Below are 12,979 nucleotides of genomic sequence, written 5' to 3' on the forward strand. Positions count from 1 at the left end.
ATTAAAATCAGATGATGGAATCTGAAAATCAATCATCCATTTCTCATTACTACTGTGACAACTTGGAAATTTGTCTTCACGATTTATTATCAATTTTCAGCTAAGAGTACGAATGAAAAAAAATCATTGCTAAATGAATTTAGATCCTATAAATTATAGACTACTATTAAATGAAAAATAGACGATAAACAGCAGAGCTTGTCAGGACAGAGAATTGGAATATGCACGATGGTTATCTCACATAACAGTGGGACATTAATTAATAAAATTGTTCATGAAATATCTCCTGGTGTGGCAATAAATAAAAGCTGTACTTAGTTAGGATTATGTCTATCCCTGAATGCTGCTCATTGCCACAAACCACTTCATAATTTATGACACCGTTTAATTTGTTGTCATTTATTTTCTTTGTTGTATTATTAAATGGTGCACTGCTTTCATAATAATACAGTGCAGAATGGAAGTCTATCAGCAATTGTCCCGTTCACTGTGAAGATTTTGTTCCTCTGAATGATATTTGTTCATGATTGCTACATGGTTAAAATGAGAAAATCTTCAGAAAGGTTACATTGGGTATAAATGTCTCCCTGTCAGATTTTAATGTTTTACCAATAATATATTGTTGTTAGTACTTCCTTTGTTTTTGTTTGAGATTTTTAAAATTAAGTGTCCTCTCTATTAACACAATATTGATGATGAAATCACTTATCACCTAGTAAAAGCAAGCTCAGCGTTTGACCAATTCATCCACAGGCTTTGGAGAGAGCATGGAGATTTTCTCATACGGATCTTCTCACATCATTGCTCAATAATTGTGAGGCATAGACAATGTAATGGTGCCACATAAAGCACCTGGATACATTCTTGCTTAAGATACATTACACAACTGGCAGGATAAAATCCCTAATACTCAAGTTTTTGCAAAGTGCTGAGGATTCGCTCATCAGAGCTTAGCTTGGCTGGATTGACCATATGGTTTGCAGAAGTATTTCCCATTCCCAGAGACAATACTGCCCAGTCGGCTGAGCACAGGAGCCCATACCATAGGATGTCCCAAACTCAGAGATACAGGATTCCAAAAGATGATCAGAACCTGTTAGTTGGACATAATTACATGGAAAACACAACATTAAAAAGATCCAAATGGATCAACACTCTCCAACATTTGAGGAAAATGGAGGTTCCTCCAGGACAAATGAGCATGTCATAAAGCCAGTGTCTTCACTATCTCCCCAACAGTGACTCCATTTGTAATATTTGTAATCAAAGCAAAAACTCCAGAACAATCTAGATGGTGAATAATTAGTCTATTTGCTGAACACCGATCTATTAAAGCAATAAGTGAATCCATAATATGTGTTTGTTGACAATAAATATTTAATGTTCTTGTTTAGAGTAAAACTAAGTATTAGGCCCACTTAATATATGGGAAATAACATTATGTAGAAATTTACTAATGTTTGATTTTATGTTTTTAAAAATTCATTTTTGAGAAATGTGCATCTCAGGTGAAGCTGACTTTACTTGGTCATCCCTAGTTGCAATTGAACCATTGCAGTCTGTGTAGCAATGGTGTTCTCACATTTAACACACTTATAGTGAAGAAAACTCCAGTATTATTCTATGGAGGCATATTATTTTATTTTAGTCTCTTACAAAATTGGATTTTCAAAGCAATAATTCTCTGTGCTAAGGAGTTATGAATCTCCTTTGAGAAAACCACATTGTTAAATGTGAAAGGTTCAATAATTGCTTCATATTAAAAATAACATTTAATTTTAAATGCATTACATTTTCTTAAGGCCAGCACAGATTTAACAACCTAGTGGCTGATTAGGCTTAGGCACCAATAAACATGAAGTACTGGTCACTGTATTTATGTTATAGTACTTCTGTAAGCTTAAAGCAATGACAAGGATAGACATAATAAGACTCAGTGTACAGTACTGGATTGCATTATGAAAATATGGCAAGTTGTCTAGTGTAAACAGCCATAGTGCAAAGTATAATGACTGTTACATCTGCCATAAAATTAATTTGTCTTATGTAGTTATAATGGTTGTTCAATTCAGGCAACCATGCAGGAGAATTGCATTATTTAAGTATTCTATAAATAACCATGGAATAGGGCTTCGGAGTTGGGCAAAAGGTTAATACCTCCCAGCTGAATCTACAGCTGGTTATAAGCAGTCTTACCAATCCCTGCATTGTAAATGAAAAGCTGTGAGATTGATTTTTAGATAATAGATGCTGTAACTGTCCTCCATTGCCCTTCACCAGTGACTGATTTAAAGTGAATTATCCTAATCTGTGTTAATTGATGTTGATGCATCCATTAGCAAGCATCAACCCTGAGATTCATAATTATCCACTTTCCGCCACCACACCCCAGTATATCTCATCCTTCATCTCTGGACAAATATCGACATGATTGTGGCATGCAGCCCAGTGCAAAACACACTGCTGACTGGCAGCACAGTCAACTTGAGGCACAGCAATGTGTGTACAGGTAGCCTAAAGTTCTTAAAGACAGTCTGCTCTTTAAAGGGGAAGCTGCATTTGGGTGACAGCTGTTGGTGATACACTGTCAGACTGGAGGCTTTGGTGGTAAGAAGATTTCCCACAGTAACTGACCAGAGAAGGGGCTGCCAAACTCTTTGAATTCACACTGGATGCTTTCATCCAGGAGATTGAAAGGAAGTAGAGAGGGTATCAGGAGTACCACCAAGGCATTCCCTGCAAAGGGAATGGGTTATGCAAGTGAATACACAGCTCTTGTTCCTGAGGATTTGGCTACTGTGTTGGGAATAGTTCACCGACTTCACATGAAGGTCAACAATTGCATTGTCAATGTCATTGCCACCACCACCTCTCACACTGCTCAATGAGTTGTTTGGCAGAGATGATGGTCAGAATGACTTTATATTCCTGCCTTATGCACTCCTCAAATCCCAACTCATCCTGCTGTCTCAATGCAGCCTCAGCATGAAGATGCTGAAAGAGTAACATCAGGTGATGAAGAAGTACCGTCACTTTCTCTACATTTCCAGCTCATTGTGGCATGGTGTCGATTTTAGTGGGCAGCTTTAACTTTGTGTCAGCACATGGTGACTCACCAAGCAGGAGTTGCTGCAGCCAGCCAAAGGAAAAGTGATGTTGTAGTTGAGTTCTGATTTGCAGGGGCCCCGAGCTGAGATCTTGAGTGGGATGGCATTCAGGAAGAAGTGTATACACAAGGGGGCTTGGTGATTTATTAAGTCAGCTATGGACCTCACCATCATTGTCAAGGTGCATGGAGGAATATTGTTCCACTTTAAATAAGGCATTGTACAAATCCTGGAACACATAATTTCCAAGAAAATAATTGCAGGCATGGGCTGTGATAGAGGATCTGGTGGTCCCTGCTCCAGCTTCCAAAGCAGCACAGGCCAAACCCACCCAACCTCTTACTGCTGCCAGAAAATGAGAGTTCTGAGATTTTTGTTAGCCTGCACTATATCAGTGTGTACAATGAACAGGCAAGCTCTCACAGCAGTCCACCAGGCTATGCTTCAGCAGCTAGTGAGGATTGTTAGAAGTACAAAACAGAGAAGGGATTGTCATGTTTGATGTGTCTGAGTAGTGTGTCACACATATTTATCCAGGACAATGGGATCCTAGCGTCTACCTTCCTTCCTCCTTATCCTACTTAGGTATCCTTCAAAGCCCCAGTGGAACAGGCTGCGGCCCCATAATAGCAAGGCTGTGGAAGATGCAGCAGATCACAGCAAGCTTGGAGACACAGTCCCATGATTACTGGTGGCCTACTCCTGAGAGTCCCAAGCAGTAAAATGCTGATACTCTATATATTGGTGTTCCCAGTCCAACATAGTTTTGATTGGAGGTGCATTGTCCACTTATAGGTTGGGTGGTGAAGGGGAGTCACTAGTATCGCAGTAGTCCTTGTCATCATGCAACCAGCTTGCAGATCTGTGTGTGTCACTCATGCATGAAAAATAGAGGTCATTAACAGCACCTGCATGGTCTGAAGAGGTGATTTCTGGGCCATATGCCTATCAGATGCTGTTTAACATTACAGTCTGCACACACTGCATGCTTTCGGCACAAGCACAGCTTGCACTGGCACCTTACAGTCACTGTTGGTTGTGCTATTAGTGGCAGAAGCAGTCGAGCTGGCATTTCTAATGGTTTAGGCTTCTGAAAACTGGCTCCAGTCTGCAGCCAACTTCTGCAGCCTGTAACTGTTGTTTTTAATCAGGTAACATGAACCAATTCAACATTATCTTGGCAGGCATCATTTTATTCATTTTCCCTCTTCTCCTGGAGTAATTGACTCTTTCTTAAACACAGGCCCACAAGTGCCAGCTGTGGTGGAGAATCACTATGTGTAGCCTGGTGCAATGTCTGTGAACAAGCTCTTTGAACAAGGGTGATATCACACTGAGCTACAACACCCACATGGGCATGTCCCAAAAGGATTCATTAGATAGTATTTAGGAGCGGGAACCCTGATAGTTAATCCAGGCATCCAGAGACCAAATACAGCATTACAACAGCGGAAAACAGAATCAGGATGAGATCAGTGAACTCTGTCCTTACTGTGCTCTTGACAGGTTTAATATGTTGATCTTTGGCAATTGATTCAAACAGTAGAATTCTTTATTCATCATGTCACAGCCTTTTAAAATTTGAAGAAATCTCTGTTAAATCTCTGCTGAGCCTTTTCTGCTGCGATGACAATGTTGCAGTATCACAAGTCTATTTTCTGTCATTGAGATACATTATTCATTATACAAGTGCCTAGAATGTCCTGTACGCATTTACATTTCTCCTGAAGGCAAAGCCGTAGTGGATGCATGTCTTCACCCAAGCAATAAATGTAACATGAGGAGAAATATATCGGGCAGTTTTATTGAGTTGAGTCGTGCAATGTTTTGGCAAAGTTTCATTTTCGTTGAGTTTTATGGAGGGTTTCTTTCTGTAAGGCCTAGCTAGTTTTCTCACACTATAGTAAAAAAAATTGCCTCATTAACTACCTAGCATGCCCCTATGACAACTCCTCTTCCAATGCTATCCAAATTCTCCCACTCACCACAGGCAGGGGTTCCTGACACTGATGTCACCTTCGAATGCCAACTAGAGTAGGGTGCATCTAGACAAGTTGGCAATCAAAAACTGCCCTTCACCATTATGTGTGACATAACAACCATAAACCTATTGTTTCTCAGGACACGGAGGTAGCACGGCTGACACTTACTTGCACATGGTACTGCACATTCCTACATTTATGGCTGTTTAAGTGCCAGGTCAAACAATGCTCTGTTCCTTTATCACATCCCATTTTACAAGGCTCTGTAAGTCAATGTTACACTTTTCAGAATGACCATCTTACCAGTGATGAATATGCGGCCATCTCCCTCACCAAAAGTGAACAGAAATCATACAAACAGAAGTTGCCTTTGCCTCTTGGAACACAAAACAGCTGCTTACATGTTGACCACCAACAATTTTGCCATCAACGGTTGATCACTGTATCTAGGTCACATCTACTAAAACTGTGTGTCAATTAAGTCTTGACTGACTTGTAGTGCCTGACATTGCTTTGTTACCTCATGCACAAGGTGCTGTTCCTCTTGCTCAATATCTTCATTGTCTTCCTCAGAAACCTGCATCCAGTGTCTAAGTTCATCAGCATTTATCACATCTCACTGTTGTCAGCTCCTATTGTCCAGAGTCCAGCATGCTAGGATTATGCTACACAATCTGTCCAGAGTGTACTGCATGGCACTATGAGGCAGTATCAGACTTGTCCAAGCAGTGGAACCTCACCATCAACTGGTCAATTGTCTGCTCCGCTTTGGCCCTTGTTGAAGAATAGGTTGCATTGTATCCACAATTTGCCTTAGTCAGGGGATTGTATAATGGAGTCATCAGCCATGATTGCATTGGGTAGCCCTTGTCTTTCAGTAGCCATCCTTGAAAGGCATCTGGATCCTCAAACACAGCAGGGGTACAGGTCATTGAGTGAAAATGCGTGTTTTCTTAATGCAAATTCGCTATAACACAATTGACGAATTGGGGACACTGTATCTAAAGCGCAACCTTTTAAAGTTAACACACGGTTATCACACAATTCTGGTCCAATTAGTTTAAGTGGTGCTGCTATTACACAATTTTCTTTCAACACGGGATGGCATGAAAATGGAACTACCACCTTATAGCAGAACTGACTGTGTGAGAATCCTCAAGGATGAAGGAATCCTGGCAGCTTCCAGAGTAGGGTGCGCAGACCTTTACAAAACGGTACCGTGATCACAGATTACTTGTATGATGGTGAAATAGAACTCTTCCTACTGACAAACTCCTTTCCAATACAATACAGCCCTCACAAGACAATGTGTGTGTAGTCATTGGCCCCTGCACCTTGGGAAAGCTAACTATGTTACTGTATCTTAGTGGTGGGCTGTAGCACTGACGTCATCACGGGGAAGCCAGATGTAGTGGTATGATCTGGCATAAATGCCATCATTCAATCTTGATGTATTTGAGGATGGACAAGTGAGAAATCCCACAAATGCTCCCCAGTAGCTCCTTGAAATGAACGAATCGCACAAACATTCAACATCGCTGTTACCTTGATGGTCACTGGGGGCAAGATGGTCACCTACCCTCCTGAATCACAGTTTCTGCTCCAGCAGCTGTCACAGTTCTGTGACATTCTCAGTCTACACGGACACTGCTCCTCATCTGTCCAGAGGAAATGGCATTGAGAACAAAATTTCCTGTGCCTCCTATGTTTCCTGTGCATCTTGAGGAAGCCTTCAGCTGCAACTGCTTCATTCAGAGGTTGTTCAGATTCACCTGCAGGTTTCTGCTAATCCTGGGACATTTGTTCCTCCTCCAATTCCTGCATCTTTGTTGCAAAACAGCAACTGTGACAATAATGCCAGCTGAGGTTGGATCTATCAGGCACAATTGTGAGGAGCAGAGTCAATACAGGTTCTTAGCAATGACAGCAATCAGCATCCACATTCTTTACAATGAAGACTTAACATACTTCCTCATGCAGTGACATGGAGTTATCTGGCAAGGAGGGACACGTATTCATCTTGCCACTTTGACATTGCACCTAATTCATTCACCAAACTCTAAGTGCTGCATGAGAACTGATCCCTTCTCCTCCCAGCTCCACATCACCCACAAGATGCATTATTGCATATCAGAGAATTTTGCATTTTACTTGTAGTTCAGGTGGAGAGGGAACCAGTGCTGTGCCCCTGTGTACACAATGAGGGTTTGCATTATCATTGTGGCCCCTAGCTACCTCCTTTAAGGTTGTCTGTGAACTTCTCTTCACTGAAATTTCTGATTTCAATTTGCAATGACAAACACAGTCACTACCACTGTTGTTTTGACAGAGGAGTGTATATGATGATGGTAGACATGGCCAGACTGTAGCGACAGGTCTCAGGAGATAAACATGAAAGTTGGCTTCTTTATTCAAGTGTTGGGTGAGAACTCAGTGAGGATTCAGTTGAGGGGGGCTGTCCATTAAGTGCTAGGTAGGTGGGGGCATGGGAGTTTGGTGAAGGGAAGATGACGAGGCTGAGCCTCATTCTCATACATTGCATGCAGTTTACATGAATGGTGATATGATTGAAAATGATTTAAACTCGCACCCTGCAGATGCCTGATTGACACAACTGCCCCTTGAAGACCTCCCATCATGAAGAGCTGAAGCCTGTCTTTTTTGCCATAGTTGGCTTTGCCCAGTCCGGGCATGATCACAGCCATTTTCCATTCAAGTTTGCAATTAGCAATCGGCAGATTATAGAAGACAGGTCACACTGGATGCTGAGTACTAGTAGGTAACCACCTATCACCCTATCTCCCATAGCACACTATATCCTCTCATGTACTGCCAGCTCCCCAGCTCTTTACAATGAATTCACTGCTCACCATCCTTGTGCCATCATCATCCCAGCTTGCAGCTTACAATCCCTAGCACTGAACCTATCCAGCTCCCTACCTCAACAGTGGTTTCTAATGTCTGTCTATGCCACATTCTGCTCATCTTCAGGGCTGACCATGGCCAATCTTCTGACCGCCTTGGATGACAGTCTGATGATGACTGACCAAACCGTCACCACTTTCCATAAAGCTTTCTAAACGGTGGTCTGTAAATCTCTTGATTGTTGGCACTGGACCAGCAGGACTAATCGTGACCCACTCCCTAGACAGTAGTGAGACAGATGTTAAGCCTGGATGACTGATTGTGCCCAAGTCCCTGGACTGAGATCAGAAGTTGCCCTTGCCTGACTGTACTAGGACACCCTCACTGACAGCAGCATTCCTTGCCTGGATTAGGCTGCTCCCCTTCTACTGTGAGATGTGGCCATTTGATTGAAGCATGTGCAGTCTGTTTGCAGTGCATTCTAAGCACTTACCAATCAAAAACATGCCTCTCAGATCTCCTTTAAACTTTCTCCCTTTTACCTTAAACCTATTTCCCCTTGTTCTTGACATTCGACGCTGGGAAAGAGATTCCGACTATTCATTCTATCCATGACTCTCATAATTTTGTAAATTTTTATCATCCTTCTTAGTTCAAGTGAAAACAAACCAAATTCGTCCAATCTCTCCTCATAGATAATATCCTCCAAATGAGGCAACATCTTGGTAAACTATTTCTGTACTGTCTACAAAGTCTCTCCATCCTTCTAATAGTTTGGTGACCAGAATAGTATACAATATTGCAAATGTGGCCTCACCAAAGTTCTATACAGCTACAATATGACTTGCCAATTTTTCTACTGTACATCCCAACCGATGAAGGCAAACATGCCATATTCCTTCTTGACCGCCTTTAACCACTTGTGTTGCCACATTCAGGGAACTGTCAACCAATATTCCTAGATCCCTCATATGCTGATACTGTAAATGTTCTGCCTTTCACTGTATATTTCCCTACTGCATGAGATCTTCCAAAATACACCAACTCACATTTGAGTGGATTAAACTCCATCTGCCATTTCTCCACTCAAGTCTCTGGCCTATCTATATCCTCTGGCAATCCTCCTCACTCTCCACAGCTCCCCATTTTTTGTGTTGTCCACAAATTTACTAATCAAGCCATCCACATTCTCCTCCAAATCAATTATATGTATTACAAATAACAGGGGTCCCAGTACTGATCCCTGTGGAACACCGATGGTCACACATCTCTAGTCAGAAAAATACCCTACCACCACTACTTTCTGTCGTCTGTGAATAAGCCAGTTCTGATTTTACCAGGTTATCACAGATTCGATGTGACTTCACCTTTTATATCAGCCTGCCATGAAGGACCTTGTCAAATACCTTTCTAAAGCCCATGTAGTCAACATCTACCACCTTGCCCTCAATAATCATCTTTGTAACTTCCTCAAAAAAACTCAATCAATTTTGTGAGACACAATTTCCTGCACAAAGCCATGCTGCTTATGGTTAATAAGTCCATATTTTTCCAAATGTGTGTAAGCCCTACCCCTAAGAATCTTCTCCAATAATTTCCCTACTGGCTCACTGGCCAGTAATTTCCTAGATTATCCCTGTTGCCTTTCTTAAACAAAGGAACAATGTTGGCCATTCTCCAATCCTCTGGGACCTCTCCTGTGACTAAAGAGGATATAAAGACTTCATACAATGTTGCAGCAATTTCCTCTCCTCTCTCCCTCAGCATTCTGGATTGATCACATCAGGTCCCACTACTTGTCTATTTTAATGCTTTTAAAACACCCAACATTTCCTGCTTTTTATATTGGTATGCCCCAGAATATCAATATATTCCTCCCGAGACTCACAATCCACCATGTCCTTCTCCTTTATGTGTTGGTTCTGCTACAACACATGTTTCTTCAACATGAATTGGCTTTAACGTAAATTGTAGAATGCGGATTTTCCTTACCTGTATTGGCTGTAACGTGATTCCAACTCCATTAGTTTAGATGGCACTAATTATAACAGGAGATTGCACTAGAACAGAAATATCGCATTATATCAGAACCGACTGTACAAAGTATATGTTAAAGCACTTCCCCTGACTCCACACATTAATTCCGTACTTTGTTCTTGAGTGGATCTACTGTTCCCTAGCTGCCTTCTTGCTCCTTTTATGTGAATAAAACATCTTAGGACTTTCCTTAATTCAGTTTGCCAAGGATATTTCAGCTCTCCTAATTTCTTGCTTGAATTCTTTCCTGCTTTGTTTGTATCCTTTGAGGGCTCTGTCTGTCTTCCTGAGTAGCCAAGCCTATGTCACTTTTGAAGTTGTGACATCACCCAGGAGCTTTGCTCCTAAATTCAACTTCATGTTTGCTTTGATTGATCCTGCTCCTGATATGTTTGTCCTGCTGCCACTGTTCACCCCCAGGTTCAGTCTTCTTTGCTCTGTCACTGCTCAGACTGACCTCCGTCTAGACCTTGCTCTTCGGGTATTGAAAGGTTAGCCCAGCGTGAGATCAATAGCCAACTGTTTAAACTCTATGCATAGTTTCCCTTCACTCTTTGCAGCAATGCTCAGTCAGCTGTTTGATGGCAGTGAAATTTTGACAAATATCTGAGCTTTGCTTCATTCATTGTAAAAAGCACAGCCATCTGTTTGGCTATTTGAAAGGTACAATAGATGGAGGAGTTTATCGACGCTTGCAAATATACAATGCAATACAGCACAAGAACATGCCCTTTTGCCCACCAATTTCTATTTCTTATTTAGACCAGTGACTTATTGTCATGCGCAGTATCTACCCTTCTGTTCACTTTACGTTCATGAGTTTATCAAGATACACTTTAAACATTGCCAACGTGCCTGCTTCCACCACTCCAGTGGCAATGTGTTCCAGGCACCTACCACCCTCTGTGTGAAAATCCTTACATGCAATCCTCCCCTAAATTTTCCCCATCTCACCTTGAACCTGTGTCCTCTTGTAGTTGACCTTTCCACCTTGGGAAAAAGCCTCTGGCTATCACTAACGTATCCTGCTCTGCTGGGTTTGTTTACACCGCTCTCCAATAGAATGTGGATTTTATGTTTGGTGTCCTTACAAAATAATAATTTATTCTCTATTGGACACAACTGTCCAGAGAATTATTTTTATGACAAAAATAGTTTTATAGAAAACTTTTAAAGAAAAAATTCTTAATTTTCAGCAATCATAAACAATGGAAAGAAAGCAAAGAAAGACCATACTTTGAATAACCATCTTCCATAAGAATACATGCAAATAGGAGAAAAATATAGCCACATTACTTACCTTTCTATGTTGCAGACAGACAATCTCTCTCGTTCATGAGTACACATTTTGACAAGTAGATATCTTTGGAAGGGTCAACATTTGTTGACACTACTACACACTTCTTGAGAGGTCTTGAGACATGCTGATGTTCTTAATGGATTGACACTCGTTGATTAATCTTGACAGCAAGTAATTTCATCGTTGGCAGGAAAACTAAAACTGCAACCACTTTCACATTAACTTGGGAACAACAGCAATTATCAATGGGGAAGGAAGCATACCGTCAGAGAACTAAAATAGGATGAGAATAATTTTAAATGCTCATTAAAATGAAATGTCTATTTGTATCTATTAATACCTATTTATTGTATTATGATCCATCATTGTAGAATGCTTATCATGCATTCATTTTCCTTTTACATTTTATCTCTTTAGATTTAATATTACATGATGAAATATATTGGAATTATTCCAACATTTGAGTGTGTATTCCAGCAAGACTGAGTTTTGCAGTTTGTTCTACAAGCCAAATGCAAAGTTATACAGTTGCCTGAAGACATAAGATGTGATTTAACTATAGTTCCATGTTGTGTCTTAGCTGACATAACTGCAGTAATTTATTTGGAATTTTTTTTAAGGATTGGTTGACACAAGTTGCAATGACCTTCATTTATGTCTGAATTTTTTATATGTATCTAGTCCAAATTGATATTTTCTCTTTAATATTTAAAATGGCCAAAAGTGAATCAGGTAGTAATCCTCAGCCCGCGGAATGTTAGGAATACAGGATTTAGGAATGAGAGAGGGCAATTTAGCCCTTCAATTCTGCTTGGAGACAAAAAAAAACTGCAGATGCAGGAATCCAATGTAGGTGGCAAGAGGCTGGAGGAACACTGCAGACCAGGCAGCATCAGGAGGTGGAGAAGTTGACATTTTGGGTGTAACCCTTCTTCAGGACTCGGGGTGGGTGTAGGGGGAGCTGCAGATAATGGGGTGACGGGGGCAGGATGTTGAAGTGGTGTTAAGTGAAGACAGGCAGAGGGTACGACCTGGTTGGTCAATGGGAGGAATGAATCCAGTAGGTGGCTTGAAGGAGTGGAAAGGAGGGAGAATGGCTGGGAAGGGAGTCAGGGGAGAGGAAGGGAGGTTACTTGAAATTGGAGAACTCAATGTTGAGTCCTTCAAGTTGTAGGCTGCACAGGTGGAAGATGAGGTGTTTTTCCTCCAATTTGTGGCTTGGTTCATTGAGGCAATGCCGGAGACCAAGGATGGTCATGTTGGAAAGGGAGTGGGATGGGGAATTAAAATGAGTGATGACCGGGAGGTCCAGCTGGGCTTGCAGGCACAAATGTGGCAGACTGGGATAACGCACATTTTGGAAGCTCAATTTGGCTGTAACATCGCTGAAGAATTAGAGAACAGTATTTTTGAGAATGCTTGCCTCTGTTTACACTACTGCAATTTGGTCTGCATACTTCTTTCTGCGCATGCGCCAAAACCTCCGCGTTGTTCTGCTCAAGCGCGATGTCAGCACCAGTCTTTGTGCTGTTCTGCACGTGCGCCATGTCAGCTGCTGACAGAGCAGCTTTCTGTGAGGTACTGTATGAGAGCAGCTTTCTTATACTTTTTAAATGTATTGCGTTATATATACTTTGTTTCATTGATAAATATGAGTTCAACCCTCATTCAGGCTGTGCTATACATCG

The 12,979-nt window shown here is 41.3% G+C and overlaps 2 long non-coding RNA genes across 2 annotated transcripts in view; both read right to left on the minus strand.

The window, feature by feature from the left end:
• Nucleotides 1-12,979, minus strand: part of LOC122553433 (uncharacterized) — a 90,192-nt gene that overhangs the window by 50,722 nt on the left and 26,491 nt on the right. The window lies entirely within an intron of this gene.
• LOC148149372 (uncharacterized) lies at nucleotides 1,644-11,457 on the minus strand. Its single transcript, XR_015757753.1, has 3 exons — nucleotides 11,292-11,457; nucleotides 9,947-10,014; nucleotides 1,644-6,962 (listed from the first exon to the last, which is right to left on the minus strand). It is a non-coding gene; the product is annotated as an uncharacterized LOC148149372 (long non-coding RNA).

The sequence above is a fragment of the Chiloscyllium plagiosum genome, unplaced genomic scaffold, assembly GCF_037043375.1.
Source record: "Chiloscyllium plagiosum isolate Xiang-an unplaced genomic scaffold, Cpla_swu_hap1 HiC_scaffold_8, whole genome shotgun sequence".
Taxonomy (NCBI): domain Eukaryota; kingdom Metazoa; phylum Chordata; class Chondrichthyes; order Orectolobiformes; family Hemiscylliidae; genus Chiloscyllium; species Chiloscyllium plagiosum.